General features: G+C 37.9%; 1 protein-coding gene across 5 annotated transcripts in view; it reads left to right on the top strand.

The window, feature by feature from the left end:
- Positions 1–16,530, top strand: part of EML1 (EMAP like 1) — a 142,152-nt gene that overhangs the window by 61,840 nt on the left and 63,782 nt on the right. The gene's annotated exons all lie outside the window — the stretch shown is intronic.

Consider the following 16,530-nt stretch of genomic DNA (forward strand, 5'->3'; position numbering starts at 1 on the left):
TTAAAAGTGATACCCATCTGTTTTGTATTGTAGCAGGTAGAAGCCGTTCCTTTTTTTCTGTGTTGTGCCAGGTGTAGTGGTGATAGGAAAAAAAAAATACTACAGGGGAGAGGCAGGCAGCCACTAGAAGACAGTAATACAGAAGAAAAGTAATTTTTGACACTGCTGCAAGTATGATTTATAACTGAATTAAAAGGTCATACAGGTGGAAAATTACATCTGCATCATCAATTTCATTTTCAATCCAGTTACCTGTTCAGAGTAGAGTGGAATAACATTTTTTTTTTTTTTTTTTTTTACCATTGAGATACTTGCATTTCTTTGGTGAATGTTGAGCTTTCATGATTGCTTTCATGTGTGTCTGTGTGTATTTTGTGGGTTTTGGTTGTTTTTTTTTTCCTTGCTGGAAGCTGTGAATCTCAATATTTTTAAAAATTCTTCTTTTGTTCTTTGCAGAATATGACATCACATTTGATTAAAAAAAACCCCATAGTTAGCCCCAGGCACACAGGTGTACTCAGAGTATTTTTATACACAGAAATTTTAATTCCTAATTACAGATCCTCTACTTTTTTCATAGAGCTTTAAAACTTTTTAGACTATGTTTTCCTTTGAACTTAATTTTGTACTTTTGAGAAAGAAGTAGAATTTCTATTAAAAGAACAATGATCGTTTCTTTCTTATATTTTCTTTCTTGGGAACGTACTGGTTTCATGGGCATGATTATTCCACAGCTTTGCAGGAAAAAAACACAACCTAAACCCAGAATTAATCAGTAGCAAATGTCATCAGTGTGATGCTCTTACTCTGTTCTCGAAATCAAATCTGGCTACCTGCAGCTGAAGCATTTCTTCTGAATACATCAGATTGATTGCAAGGGGAAGAGAAAGGTCCACAAGATCTCTGTCCATGGAGGAATTTAAACAAAAATACTGATGCAGGAGCTAGCAGTCATCAGTGGTCCTGTTTAGGAAGGCCTGTATTAAAAGCCTTGCATTGAAGAGAGTAGTTGTCCCTCCTGTTTGTTCACTCTTCTTTGCTTCCAAAAAGTTGAAATAAGCCTAAAGCACCTCCAGTGATTCCTGCAAGGCTCTGTGGATTTTGCAAAGCCCAGAAATTATCTGGTTGATGCTGGGTTCTTGACCCTGGTAGCTGTGACTCAGAAGGTTGAGAGATTTGTGTGCATATTGTTCCAGGAGGGGTAACCTCAGGGTTTTTCCTCCCGTCTAGTTTTTAATTTAAAAAAATGTTTAGCCTCGGGGAGCCCTCTAAATCTAAGCCTTTTACTGCCTTCTGAATTTGGCAGTTGTTTCTCTTGGTTTAAGTCTCTAGGCATGTGAGATATGAAGCTTTGAAGTAGCTGCTGCCTGGCTGAAGCCTCTCTGGGGGCAGGGAGAAGGATAATAAAGTTTGTGCTTTTGACATTTTATTTTTTTTGTAGCATGTAGATATTTTAGCACAGGAAAAAGTGAAATGGCTGATTTTTAGTAAAGACCCTAAAATTACGGAATTGCAAAGACTGTGTGTCTTTGGTTTTAATATGGAACAATTGCTAAAATTGATGGTGGGAAAAGCCACATTTTTTTGTCAGAGTTTTAGTGTCTACCACTATGGACTAGTTAATCCATTTAAGAAGCAGAACATGAGATTCAAGGGGGAGATATTTTGTTACTGCCCAGTTTTCTTATGGGATGCCCCATGGACCATTGACAAGAACCAGGAAAGCTGAGAAAAAGTATTTGGGAAACCAACAGAAGATTTTGGATCTTTGTAATTCTTTTTCTACATGATGTCTGATAGTCCCCTCTTCAGCTTAGCGAGCAAAGATGTGCGAAGTCTATGGCAGTCTATAACCCAAACAGCAAGCATAGGAAAAAATCCCTCTGCCTTCACCTTTCCTAGCAAGTTTTTTCAGATGCTGTCTCAGAACTGCTCATGTACTTCCTCCAAGTAAAAAATTCATATAGGCCACCTTCTCCTGGCTATTCCTGTTTTTCCAGTCTGGCTTCCTTAGAAAGAGTGTCTTGAGGGAGTGGGCTTGAAGTAGGACAAATACATCAGGGAGGAAAACTATTTCAACATCTTGACTTTGGCAGTATGAAGGTCCTTCTGTTTGGCTGTTCCTAGCTGTGGCATAGAGCACTTCCTACACTGCTCAGGTTAGTATTAATGAGAATTGCTAGGTTTAGTATTGGCTAAAATACAGAAAGAGATTTAAAAACTACTAGTGTCATTTGCTCAGTTTACCAGGCAGTCTGGGCTTGTCTGCTGCAGACATCCCAGTGGCGTGGGGTGTCATTTTAGCTGTAGTCCAGGGCACAAACCCTGTGCAGTAAGGGGAGCATGCCCCATGGTGCTCTGCAGAGGCACTGTTTTCCAAACCTCAGTTTGTTTAATTTGGACCATTTGGTTCCAGGTTGAGCAAGGCAGCTTGTTGGCGTTGTGAATCAAAGTTGTTTAATCAGTCCTTATTGATGCCTGATGTCCAACAGAGTGAAACTTCATTTTGTAAGCCAAGGAAAAGTAACTGTTGTCATGACTTCTGTGCACTGTGGAAGCTTTATCACTGTGTAATTGCAGTAGTATGTTTTTTAGTAGAAACTTCATTTATATTAGTAGTCTAAATGATCCCTTTTTCCTTGCAGTTTATTGTAGTGCCGTTTGTTTTGCTGTGTAGATATTTATTCAGTTTCTATTTGTACATAGCTATTTGTCATACTGAAATTAAATGTTAGACCTGTATAAAAGTTTAAAGTCTATCTGTGCTGGAAACAGCAATTCTGTGACTCCCTTGACAAGTCAGCAACTTGCATGGTTGCAAAGTCTTTTCTCTTTTTTCCCAGTTATAACCCGGAAGAATTGATACGTTGTTGCTCTTACAAGTCCCTGTTACCTGTCCTTTCGTGTTCTATGGTTAGGAGCTGCATGCTAAACCTTAGTTACAATATGTTGCAATCTGTATGAGCTGAATTCCCACATCCATCGCTGTGGAAGTAGAAACTTGAGGCAATCAAATAAGCTCAGTCCCTCAAGCTCCTCCTAAGGTGGCTGGTGCAGGGTGCAGTGAAGGGGGTTCTTCCAACCTTTTACAGGCACATACCTTGGAAAACAAATGCACATTGTTGAAGTGACTATGTGTTTCAGAATTTTTCATCCTTTTTTTTTTTTTTTTTTTTTTTTTTTTGTATGATAAAAGTAACAGCTTCAGGAAAAAAAAAAAAAGCTTTTGACACTTGACAGGCTTCCACTTGATAATTAGATAGTAAAAAGGTGTGGGTTGGCAAGGCATTAGAGATGAATGATATGCAAGTTCCTATGCATTTTTCTTTAAGCAATGCTGTGCTGAAGACGAATCCCTCTGACTAGTTGTGTAAAGCAGAGGTTTTAGAGTGGAAACAGATTGTATCCATTTGAAATAACCCAAGAGAATCTGGAGAAACCTACTGGCACTCTCATTTCTATTTCTAAATAACTCCTTTGTTTAGGTAAGAAGTTCTTAATACAGCATATTATGTGTATATTCTTAGAACTGTGTGCCTTACCTTCCAGTTACATCCAATGTGTTATTCACTTTCACATTAACTTTCTGGAGTAATAACCTTTTTCTTGCACTGTTTATTCTAAGCATTACCCTTCCTGCCTTTACACCCTATTGAGGGTGCAGAAAGGAGCAACTGAAGATGGGTTTTGTAATTTGTGCTGAGAAGGAAGAATGGACAGAGGGAAGGAAGGTGAAGCAGTGCCTTGATGCAGCTATAGTGTGTGAAGTTTGTAATTAGTCCACGGGAAAATGGATTATGGAGAGATATGCATAAGGTAATAGAAAATATATGGCATTTAGTACTCCTCTGGGATTTTGGGACATTCAACTTACCCTTTGGCAGGGTATCATCAGCTGTCAAAGATAGTGGTGGTAGCAGAATTGGGTTCAGGTAGTGGCAGTTGCCTCTCTCTTTTTACCATGTTTCTGTCTGCATGCTTTGGGTTTTATTGCATATTCTGGGTGTTGTGCCTGCTGGGAGCCTAATTCCATACTTCTCACCTGTGCACTGGATCCCAGCTCCTTCCCACGACAAACAGGGACCCAGTCCTACCTGCTGACACCCCCTGAGCTGCTAGCTGTCTGCAATAACTACTGGTGGGAGGCACTCACCCCACGTCCTGGGACTGTGATTCCTGAATGCAGCTTGCAGAGGTAATTGTGTCCCTGCATGTATTGACTTGAGATACGGTGCAGTCTCTTCCATATAGTAGCAGCAACAGCTGCCTGTGTTGCTGGAACTTGTCCATGGGCAGTCAGGAAGCAGTTGTGATGGCCAGGTCCATGCTGCCAATTTTTAGATACCATTTTCTCTGGAAATTTTTAGCACCATTTTGATTTGTTGCGAGAGTTCAGCACTGTTGAGGGGACCCTTTTCCCACCACGCTGCTGCTCTGTCCTGTTTGACAGGCTGCTAGTTGTTCAGAAATCTGATGTGAGCTGACAAAACAGCAGATGATATTTCTGCTCTGCGTGCTGTTCTCTCATAGCGCTGATGTTCATTACGCTTCATATACAGGTCTCAGCAGCACAAGTGAATGTGCTCCAGCTTTTTCCCCACCTGACTGTGTAGTCTTTAGCCCTACAAAAGACCCTGTCTGAGGCTGCAGGGGTAGGACTGAGTAAATTTTGTTTTACCTATGATTGACACAAGGGACGTCTTTCACTAGATCAGGTTGTTCAAAGCCCTGTCCAGCCTGATCTTGAACACTTGTAATGATGGGGCATCCACAGCTTCTCTGGGCAACCTGTTCCAGTCCTTCTCCACTCACCACACACTGAGCAGGTAGAAGAGTGAAAGCCTCCAGAACCTGTAGTTCCCTGCAGAGTTTGTAAAGAAATGCAGATTTATTGAGTCTTCTCTTTATTCTGCTGTAGGCAGTTGTCTATGAAGCTAAATAATTCTTTTATTTTCTAGTATAGATCCACAATGTTTATACACTGTTCTTGCTCTTGGTTCTTTCTGTGGATGAAGTAGCAAGCAGCTAGAAAGTCCCAACACCACACAAAATAGCAAAATTATTAAGTTTTCCTTTCCAAGCTCTGGGAAGTTAGAAAATGTTAGAATTAAGGCTGCATAATGAGGCTTAAAACACAACTGTTTTATTCATGTGTTACAAGATTTTATAATTACTTCTTCACCCCCTATAATTTTCATAGGAATTGTGTCTCAATCATTTCACAAGACAGACTTTTCCTAAGTCTAATAAATCCAGTAAATGTATTTAATGTAGATGTGAAATCCGGTAAATATACAGCTGTTAAATTTGATACCCAGTTCAAAAGCCTCTCTTTTTCTGTCAAGGAGAGCTAGTAAGGCATTGAAGTACTTGCAATACAGTAAAAAATACATATAAAAATTAATGATATTTTTCTAGGAATTTTGCTCTTAATGAAGATTGAAGTGGGAACTATCCCATTCTGTGCATAACTACTCAAAATGTGCTCTTGTTTCCATTTAAAAAATAAAAATAAAGTAAGGTGTGAATAGAATACAGTTGCTCAAGTGTGTGACTCATTTACCTTAATGGCACTCATTGCTAGAGCTGTTGCTTGTTGGCTTCAGTGTAACTGGGCATGCCTGATCAACCAGACCACTTTTCAACTTTTGACTTTGTGAATATGAAATGCTTGGTTTTAGTGAGGAATCAACATTTGGAAACAGTTACAAATAAGACCCTTGAGTGTGAAGAGTTCGTTCACTGGCTCATAGCAGCTTTAGCCCTGAGGGTGGGACTTCTCTGCCCTGGAGAGAGCCTGACTTTTGGAGGCTTCCCTAAATGGTCATGTTAAATTTTGGGAATATGACCTTCTGATATCTGTATCTTACCATGAGATTATTATGATTTTGTCTTTTGCATGACTAAGTATTTAATGCTGAAGCTTTTCTGTACTAGGTTTTACTTTTGTCTGGTTTCTGCTAAACTGAGTTATTTGGAAAAAGGTGTGTCCTGCTTGCCTTGTCTGGCTTGCAAAACTGGTGTGCTGTGAGCAGAAACTGTTTTCTGAACTGTCTCTTCTGTGCTGTAGGGAGAAATGTTTTCCAGTCAATTTCAGCCTTTTTCTCACCTCCCATAAATCTAGTGATTTCCAAGTTGAGTGTGCTGCTTGGCTTACTGCCTATGGAAGTCACTGCTCTGTGCTGTGTTGAGGAAGTTTGCTATACCTGGGTGCTGTTTTGGGCAAATCTTATCACTGAAATAATCTTTACATACTTGGAGACCACTGATCTGTGTTCAGGACTACTTCTAAAAATGTGGCTGTTTGGATTGTAATGTTAAGTGGTATCCTGGCATGTTTTGAATTTGACTTCTGAAGTTGTAGCCTACAAAACAAAACAAAACAAAAAAAAAAAAAAAAAAGAAAAAAGAGAAGGGATCAAATAAGAGATGATAAATAAGTAAATAAATAAATTCCAGGTTCAAAAGTGAGAAGCCTGAAAATATTAAATTTATTTAGTTCAGTTTGCTATACTTCCCTACATAGAGTCTGTACACTTGAATACAGAGGTCTGACTTAATGTGAGGTCCGCCCACATCCAGAGCTAAGAAAGCGAAAGAGAGCTTTTGCTCTAAAGCTGTATGGCTTTAAAAGCCATACAAAGCCTTAAAGGTTTGTCTTTGCTGGTAAGATCTACCTCATCATGGAGGCTGGGGCTCAGATAATCGGTAGTCATGTGGCCACGGGAGCTTTATCAGCCAGACTTTCTGTATGGTTTGTTCACACTAGTTGTTCAGCTCAGTGCCATTAGGAGATGCCTTTTGGAAAAGGATTTGCTCTGCACAGCCTTTGCCCATCTAATCTCTTGGGTGAAATTCATATGGGAGAAGTACAGACTGCCGCCAGAAGGAAATCAGTCCCAGAAAGTCCTTGAGGGAGAGGACCGGTCATGAGCCAGTCTCTGCTTGGACCTTGGCCTTGGGCTTGTTCCCAGCCAAGGGCGGATCAGGCATCAGCTGGCATTCTCCCTTTTACTGAGGACTCTTTGTGTAGCCTTGGGGAGATAAAATACTGCATTAGTTGAGCAAAGCATATTTGTAAACTTCTTTTGACAAAGATAAAAGCTATAAAATAGATTGTCTCCTTCATCTCTGACTCCATGAAAACCTAGATTTCTTTTAAAAATAGGCAACATGCATGAGGTTAAAGTATTGCCAAATACTATGGAGGATGGGGCAAGCCTTGTGGTACAACTCTTTAGCTCTCATAGGGTGGCAGGGCCACACTTGCACAGTGGGCTGGGAATGGTATTGCAGCTGGGTGAAATTTGTGACAATGCTATGCACCCCACTGTGGTAAAAATAAGAATATGATCTCATGCTAGGAAATCCAGTTAAAAATAAAAAGAATGTAAATTGTCTTCAAGTAGAGGAGTTACATTTAAACCAAATAGTTTTTAAGATTATGTGTGTTTCTCTGTTTCCTGAAAGTAACCTGAAATACTATTTTTTTTTTAAGGATAGGGTATAAAGGGATTTACTTTCTTCTCCGTATCCTAAAAAGCACTAAACCAGACGTTTTCCTAATTGTTACCTGGACACCTAACACTACCAAATTCAGTGTCTCTGGCTGTGTTTGAGTCCTTGGCAAGGGCAGTTTGTTCTTTCTGCATTAATGTCAGTAAAGATTTTGTGCTGGAGAGAGGGAATGTGTGATCTGAAGCTTTTAGAATAAAAAATTACATTGCTGTTAATTATATTATTGTACCTGTCAATTAAATGAAAGGAAGATTTAACCCTAATTGAAGATGAAGATGGAGAATAAGGGAAAAATTCCAGTCTGTTGTGGGCATAATGTGTGTTTTTTTTCCTCTCCTATCCAAGCAAGGCTGTCACTAGTTAATTCAGGTAGTTCTCATGAGCACTAGATTAACTGGCAATAGTGACAAAATTGTACATTACTATGAAAGGCAGTACTGAACAAGATGGGTTTCAAAAGAAGACTTAAAATAGTTTTCTAAATTTGAAATTTTTTTTTCCTTTAAATATTTAGATTGTGATTTATCTTTTTGACAACTTGTAATGAAATCTAACATTATACTGCATTAATTAGAGCAGCTAAAATATTAACAAGGTACAGAGTTCTGAAGAAAAGTCAGATCACTGCTGGAAGTGAAACCATTAGCTGAGAACAAGCAACCGGAGTTTGCAAAAGTGATATATATCTACTTTTGACCTCTGTAACTCCTTGTGCAGGTGCAGGCGGGATGTTTTGTTCTTTTCGTATTGTGTTGCTTAGTTTGAATCTACAGAAAACAATTAAAAGTCAGATAACCCTGTAAGAAATGTAAAAGCAGAATGATGGGGGGTTATCTTAAAAATAAATGATATTGGTTAGAGGCAGAGATTTTCCAGTTCTTGATTTTCAAAGGATACACCTTTGAAATGAGACAAAACACAAACTATTTCAAATTGATAACTATGGTTTACTTGCTACTGATGTCATCTCAGTTTTAGTAAATTTTTAATTTCTTAAATGGAAAAAGTGGGGTTTTGTTTATGCATGTCTTAATTTTAATAGTGTTTTCAATATAGTTTTTACAAACTTATCCATATATGATTATAATTTTCACTAAAATGCAGATTTTAAGAAACTGTAAGTAAAAAATTAATTGTCCAAGTAAATTTGAGTATCAGTTGCCATTCTAATATTGAATATGGGGATTAGGGAAGTGAAGAAATGCATGCTAACGTAAGCAGTTTCGCAAGTGTTTATGTAGTGCTATCTCTAACGTAGCATAAAAGCTACATTTAATTGCAGATCAACTAGTGCCTGATATGTCTTAGTGGTTTCTTGCTTGTGTGAATAAGCTTTTCTCTAGGAAAATATGTAGTACGCACAAACAAGATAGAGTAAAATTATCAGTAACTTTTAAAAGAGGTTTAAATCACTTTTCTTGCCTTTTAAATCTATCCTGACTGCAAGTAGAAGTAAATCTCTTTGCTTTACTTGCACAGTTGAAAATTCCAGTGGAGACATCCTGGAGAAGATGGTAAAAAAGACAGCCCAGCTCTTCTGCCCTGAGATACTTTGCTTAATTACCCAACTGGTTCCTTTCTTTACAAGTTTGTGTTTGGCTGTATCTTCAGCTTTTTCAACTCCAGGCAGATCCCACAGTGTTACTTTTTTTCAAACTACTATCCTTGCATTAATATTATGCTACAGAAAGTTGTCTTTACTCTCCTGGCTTTTGTTCACAATGTTATTTTTATTTTATGGTACAGATTAATCCCAGCATAATGTGGAGGAATGATAATTTGTTAAAACATTTCCTATTGATTTCTGTGCTCAGTGGCACCAGCATGGTAATTCTGAACTGTAAAGAGTTTACATTGATAGACCTCTTCTTGGGAAAATTCCTCTAGTTTATTGATGTGTCAAAAAAATTCTTCCATCTTCCGCTTAAACACCATTGGGGGAGAGAATTTTTAACTGGTTGATTTCCAAGTAGAATCTCATCTACCATCTGCCAGGGAAAGAACAGTAAGCTGCTGGTTATAGCTTGACTGCTACAGGCAGGTCAAGGGCACATGCTTATAATTTTGCTACAGTGATTGCTGACTAATTAGTCACAAGGAACTTTCTGAAAATCTTCTCTTAAGATAATTTTCTTCTCTCCCATTTTGTTAATGAATACAGTGCACCCAGCTGTGAGGCTCTGAGTGATGATTGCTATTATGGATTTATCCTTCCAAATTCTGCCTCTAGTTTTAGGAAATTATATTCCTCATATTAGGTTCTAGCGGTAGAACTGTAAAAGGACAAGTTATTCCTCAGCAAATGTTTGGAAATACAGTAATAAGATTTTATAAATGCTGGGCTACAACAGCTAGCTATATTAGAGGAGGGAAGATACTGTTCACAAAAATAACCATCTGTAGTCCATATATAGTAGATTAATAAATATTTTTATTACTTTTTTAATTATTATTAAATGGTTTAGAAGTGGTCTGTTATCACAAGATGATGCTTTACATTGGTGTTAGTGTGGTCACCTAGCTGTTGGGTTCCCAGTGCAGTCCAGAGCATGGCATTAGGCAGATGTGTGGAATAGAGTTGTCTTCTTCCTGTTTCCTCCTACACATACAGATTTTGTCAGGACATGGAAAAACTAATCTGGTCTGTTCAGATTACTTACTCTAAGATGTACCTGACTGTACTGAACTAGGGCACCTCCTTGCAATGTTAATCACTCTTATCTTAGGTGCATGCATTAGAATAGGGATTGAGTTGAAAAGTTGTCCCACTTGTTCAGAGGCTGTAGGCATATATACATATATAAGCTTGCACATAGGCATGACATTGTTCCAATAGGTATCAGGTTTAAAGATTAGATGCGATTTCTAGTTCCTCACAGTCAAAGTTTTCCAGCTAAAAAACCATGTATGGTGCTTGCGCTTTTATCCTATTACATATACTTTTACAAAAAAACACAATTAGAGCATTTGACATAATAAGGGACATTCCTTTAGTGTTCAGCTGGCAACCAGTTTTGATTTCCAAAACTTCAGGTAAGGCAACATGGTTTTATAGTTTTATCTATAGATAAAAATTTCTGTTTCTTCCCTAACCACACAAAATAACAAGATTAAATAGGATAACATTATTTTGGGCTTTAAATCCACTTGTTTCTCACAGTGGAAAGCTCTAATCTCATCAAATCAGGGTCTAGCAGACCAGTCCAGTATGTACCAGACTTTATGATAAGCTGTTGCCCATATGTGTTGTCATTGTCCCCAGGAGACAAGCCTGGAAAGCTGCTGCTGTGTTTTCAGGTACGGTACAATGTTTTGCATTAGAAAAGTGGATGGAGAAAAGATATTTAGTCTCTGAAATACTGTCGACACTAATCTTTTAAACAAAGGAGCTTTGCTTGGTGTTGTCAAAGGAAACTAAACCTGCTGTTTTATTTTCCCATTGTTCTCTTGCACAGAGAGTCTTTTGGTCTGCAGATGACTGCTGACATTATGCCACAGAAATTGCTACAAGGAGAATACTTGGTACTTTCCAGATCTTGCATCTAAGCCTGGCAATGGGTGTCATGGCTGCATTTCCCTGTTTCTGTGCCACAGCAAATTGCTGGTGTCCATTTTAAAACATGGATGAGTGTCTCTCTTCCTAATTCTCTTTTTCTCTCTGTTGCTGTGAGTTCAGACTGTATGTATCAAATAGGTTGGCTGTCTGACTTCTGTACCCCAGACTCAAAGATGCATGAAATGAACCGAAAAGGGAGGACAGGATTTTGAAGACATAGGAGATGCCTGCCACAGAGGGATGTTTTTCTGCTCTGTTAGAGTTTCAAGCTGAACAGATGGCATTGAGAGAGGTGAAGCGGAGAGGTCATTTGAAAGTTAGTGGTAGTGTAACTCCCAGGGAGCTTGAAGAAAATGGTTTAAGTAACTCAATTACTTGCATGAGATCTCAGTGGTGATGTGAGCAGGAGAAGGGGAAGTTGCCAAATATGTGCCAGGTGACATGTGTCACATCTGACATTTTTGCAGAACTAGTGAAGCCCAAAAAACATGGGCATTTACTAGTGGAAAAGTGTTTCTGAAAGTGCAACATCTTCAGTGTTCTTACCTGCTTTCTAATATGTAGGGTCAAATCCAGTCTATAGTCCTCCATATCTAAATTCAGCTGTGCGATTTTGCTTTTTTGTGTGCTTATTTTTTAATAACTGCTATTCTCAGCTTTTCTTTGGTGTCATGGGTTTTCTTTTCTCAACAGCTACTGCGTTCTACCGTACTGTTGGCTGAATGCTGGGAGTGGAGAATTCCTTTCTGTCCATGCTTCAATAGACTCTAGTAGTGGTCATGAAGTTCATAGAGATTTCCAAGGAATGTAAATACTTGTACCAATTAATTTCAGGTGAAATGCAGAGCGTGATGCACTTACCTGTATCTCGATGAGGGAAAGTATTCCTACCAGTTGAGCTCAATTCAAGTGTGTTGACACACTCTATTCTAGAAGAAGGGCATCTGTATGCAGGTGGCACTGCCTTTTCACTACCATTCTTTGCCATGTTTTCCATCATGTGAGTTATCTTTAGTTTTTGCTGGAGACCACTGCTGGAATTTGCTATCCCCAGAAGGCTTTGTTTTTCTTTTCTGATGTTCTGCACAGTGTCTTCAGGGACAACTCTGATGAAGACTGATGAAGACACTAATTTTAAAGTGTATTATAATAGTGTCTAGCAACAAGACCTCCATTGTGCTAGGTACTTTACAAACATATGATGCATTACATGATGATTACATCCTGAAAAGCTTTGGAAGTACGTCCTTTGCAATTTTATCCTGTTAACTGGTACTCCAAAGAGACCATGTACATTGAATAAACTCAGATTTGTTTGCCAGTCTTTCGGGAATCAGTACCTAATGTTTCCACTGCTTCATCAGCTGCCAGGGTCTGAGCTGGATGAGATAGCTTCAAAATTAATGTCTGCATAACCAAAGGTAGAGTATGTTAAATGAAGTAGCTCTTCTGGAGGAAAAATGCCAAGCTTGTTTTAATGAATTCCTGCACCATTAATGTACAGTTCAGGTTTTCCTGCAGGTAAAATCTATACAAAATGGTCTGAATTTTCATATACTTCCTTTTAACTAATAGTGTATGTATGTCATTTTGCGTTAGTCTACATATAATGAATTAATATTGAAATAGTTCTTGTAAGCAGCATACACATCCTGTTGTTGGCCTTGCTTCAGATGTTTCTTCACATTTGGCTAAATTCAAGTAACAAATCGCTGAAAAACTGAAAGACACTCTGGAAGCAGATTAATCATCTGACTCAGTATTGTCCTATACTTTGCCTCAAGAAATCTTTCCAATCTATGAGATCATAGATTAGCTGGTTGGAAAATTTAAAGAGAGGCATGAAGAACATTCCCCTTTTTTTACAGCCTTCTCTTTGAAACCTGTAAAATCTCAGCAAAGCATAAATGACAAATGACTCTTCTTTCCAAGCTTTACCGCAAATATGTATTATGATGCAAAATCAGACATCTGAATTGATACCTCCTCATTTCATCTAATTTTGGAAGTTGTAGGTGGCATTTATCTCATGAGATTTATGTATACGTGTCTGAGACAGTGATTTAGACTTATAATCCATAAAAAGGAATGAACACTTGTAGAAAGTGATTCACTACAGATTTCTGAAAACAGATTGCATAAATTTCACTTCAAAAGTCCTTTTTCTTTGTATAAATGAAAGAGAAACAATGATTAAGTCTGACATGCTATCAGTGCTACCCACAGGTAGGTGATATGATGTCTGTGCTGTCTGTCCATGGGCAAAAGTGGTAGTAGTGACTGATAAGTAGACCTAACGCTTGAAGGCAAATTATTTGGATTTGTAGTCTTCATATATCTCTCAGGATGGTGAACATCAGTGGATTTTATGACAGCTAGACTGTAAAGAGGTCACCAAATACAAGTATATTGACAGTGTTAAAGAGGACTTAATGTTACTGAATTTAGTGTTGCAAAAAGTAACAAGTATTGACATAATGGTGTTCTTATATTGTATAATTGCAGAAAGGTTTGTGTATTATTATTGCAAATTTGTTTCTCCATGGATTTCTTTTAAAAGCATGTTTTTTATATTCTTGGATTCACCTAGAGTGTTTTGGGGATCTTTACATCATTAGTGCAAAGCGCTTTTCTCTCAGTTCCTGTAACTGTACAGCCAAAGAGCACGTGTAACCCACCTGCTGTGTGTACTCTGTGAGGGGAAAATTCGGCCCAGGCTGGACCACCCCAGGGCACAACAGTCAGTGGTCTCTTGTCACCCCAGAGCTGCTCCCCTCTAAGCCCGTTCTGTGTGATGTCCTTGAGGCTATGCTTTATCAATGAGAAAAATGGAAATAGGTGCTGTAAGACGTATAGTTGCTTTAAATTTAATATTGGCTTGGGAACAGTAATAAGACAGCGGCTCTACTCAGGGTCTAAATTGCATTACAGATGTGTGCTCTAAATTTCCTTGCAAATGTTCTTTCTTGTGACGATGAGTGTTCTTTGCTGCTGTGTACTGCAGAGGCAGATCACAAGTTAGGCAAACAATGTAGCTTTTGCTCTTGTGGGCAGAGTAGGTGACATCTGTTTTGACTATTTTTTGTTGTTTGATTAGTTTATTTCATTATTATTTTTTTTCTGATACCGTACCTCTTTGCTTATTTGGCTGTGTTGAAGTTGCAACTTTATTGCTCAACATACTTGAATGGAATGATCTCAACAGCAAGAACATTCTATCCTCTACTTGCATAACAAACAGGTTATGCTTATTTTATAATTGAACTTACCATTCTTCAGTAGGCGTAGTTTTGTTATGTACTGTGTCTCTTTTCTAGCTAATTTGTTTATGCAAAGGGCAGGCAGAAATGTGGATTGGACTCTAAGAAATCTTAAGTTGCAATCTTAGTGAAAGTTGTTACAAATATTATTCTTTTCTTCATCCTTGGAAGGGAACTGCCTTCAGTGAGGTAACCAGCATAAAAAAACAAGTTGTGTGTTTCAGCAAGGGTGAGGGTTATGTGGTTACGTTCCCAAGGACTGGGAAGAATAGTAGTGGCAGAAGGTCTATACACGCTGTGTCCAGAGGAAGGGTTTGCTGGTGCCTATTGGTCAGTGAGGATATGAAGGGAAGAGTCAGTGGCAGCGGAGAGAAGGGGGAAGAAGAAAAAGAGATGTATATCTTAGTAGTTATTAGTGGAAGTGATGTCTATGGGACTGTAAGTAAACCAATGACACTGGTTTACTATTTGGAGATTTATGTCTGATTAAAAGTACTGTTTCTACCCTCTTAAAATTAGTGAAATTGGTACTTTTATTAGGATGTTTTCTTTTGTAACAAGGGCTAGATTGTTTTAACACTAGCTGATTTCTCTCTGGTTTACTTCTGTGCCCTAAATTTGGGAATTGGCTATTTCTTGTTGACTGAATTTGGAAGAAAACTATGCCCTATCGTATTGGATTTGGCAGAATGGCTGAAGTTTGAATTTGGCTTGTATTGGTTAGATCAAGCTTTTGATTTGGTTGCCTATTGTCCACTATGCTAATCCATGTTATTTCCAGCTGAGTTAAAGTGTAAAGTCATTAGAGCAGCGTGGGCTTTTTTGTTTGTACAAGGAGAGGTTAAGTTCTGCAGTCAGCTCATACTGCTGCCAGAATGGCTGCTAATCTGAGTTTGGGGATTAATTACCTCTAACAGCTGCAGGACAGAGCCCTTTGCTGAGCAGAAGTCTGATTAGGCTAAAGTTTGGAAAGCTTTGTCATGGGGAAAGTTTTTCAGCATTTTTCAGGAACTTGAATTCTGATTTAGTTTGTTCAAAACCAGATACTTACATTACCACTGTGTTCAGTTTAATAATATCCTAATGTTGATATTTTAAATATGCCCTGAAAATCTTGTAACAATTAACAAGCAATCTAAACTATATTAGCCTATAGCTATTTATGGACTCTCAATATGGTTATAGTCTTTGTTTCCGAGTTGTTTCTAATTCAGCTTTTGGTAACCACAGATGGCTGTTGGGGGTGCAAGGGGTAAGGAAGCCAAAATGCAGTTTATGAACAGATTTCAAAAACAATTTATACTGAGATTAATAAATATTTTTCTTTTAATTTTAAAAACAATTCTTTCCCAGACCCTTCTGATTAGAAACTTATATGTATTAACATTTCTGGACATGCTTATAAGTGCATTTAAATGCACTTAGAAGCTGTTGTTTTCCTGTTTGAAACAACACTTTGGTTTAAAATTTAATATTAGTTATTATCCACGAGCCATTTAACTTTCATTTTATGCCCTTGTACAAAAGAAGTGGAAAACTGGTTTGGAATGGAGGAGAATACACAAGAAATGAGAGCAAATACCAGCTTCTTCACAAAGAGAGATCATCTTTACCAGAAGGAATATGTGCTGTGGACTTGTATTGGGAACAAGGGAGATGTCAATTATGATTGTAGGTAGTAGCATAAATATCCGTGTTTTCTAAACTAGAACTTACTAAGTCTTCAAAAAAGCTATGTTCCGCTCATCACTTGACTAACATCACTTCAAATTATCCAGTAATTTAATACCCTATTTTTCTTTTTTTTTCAGGTTTCAAATCCTCCTAGTTAAATAAAATCTTGCAATTTGCTTTAAAAACTGCACAACTATTTTTTTCCTTAATAGATACCAACTTCAACATCTTTGGCCTTGCTTTTGTCTTCCTTTCTTCTTTTTCCTAACTTAATATTGTAAGGAATTACAGTGTTTCTACATGATAGGAACTGCAGTGGAATAAAAGTGCTCATTTAAGAAAAATATTCTTAGTAGTAGTTTTGGGTGGAAAGAATGTGTAGTTCTCATCAGGGAGCTGCAGGCTTTAAGCTTCTATGGTTTATTTCCAAATAATGGGTGAATTGTATGCAAAGTAATGACCCTTTTATGATTTGCAGAGCTAAGTGTACAATTACCGAATAATTCTGAATTTATTTAATGT

Source organism: Psittacula echo, assembly GCF_963264785.1.
Source record: "Psittacula echo genome assembly, chromosome: 5".
NCBI lineage: Eukaryota > Metazoa > Chordata > Aves > Psittaciformes > Psittacidae > Psittacula > Psittacula echo.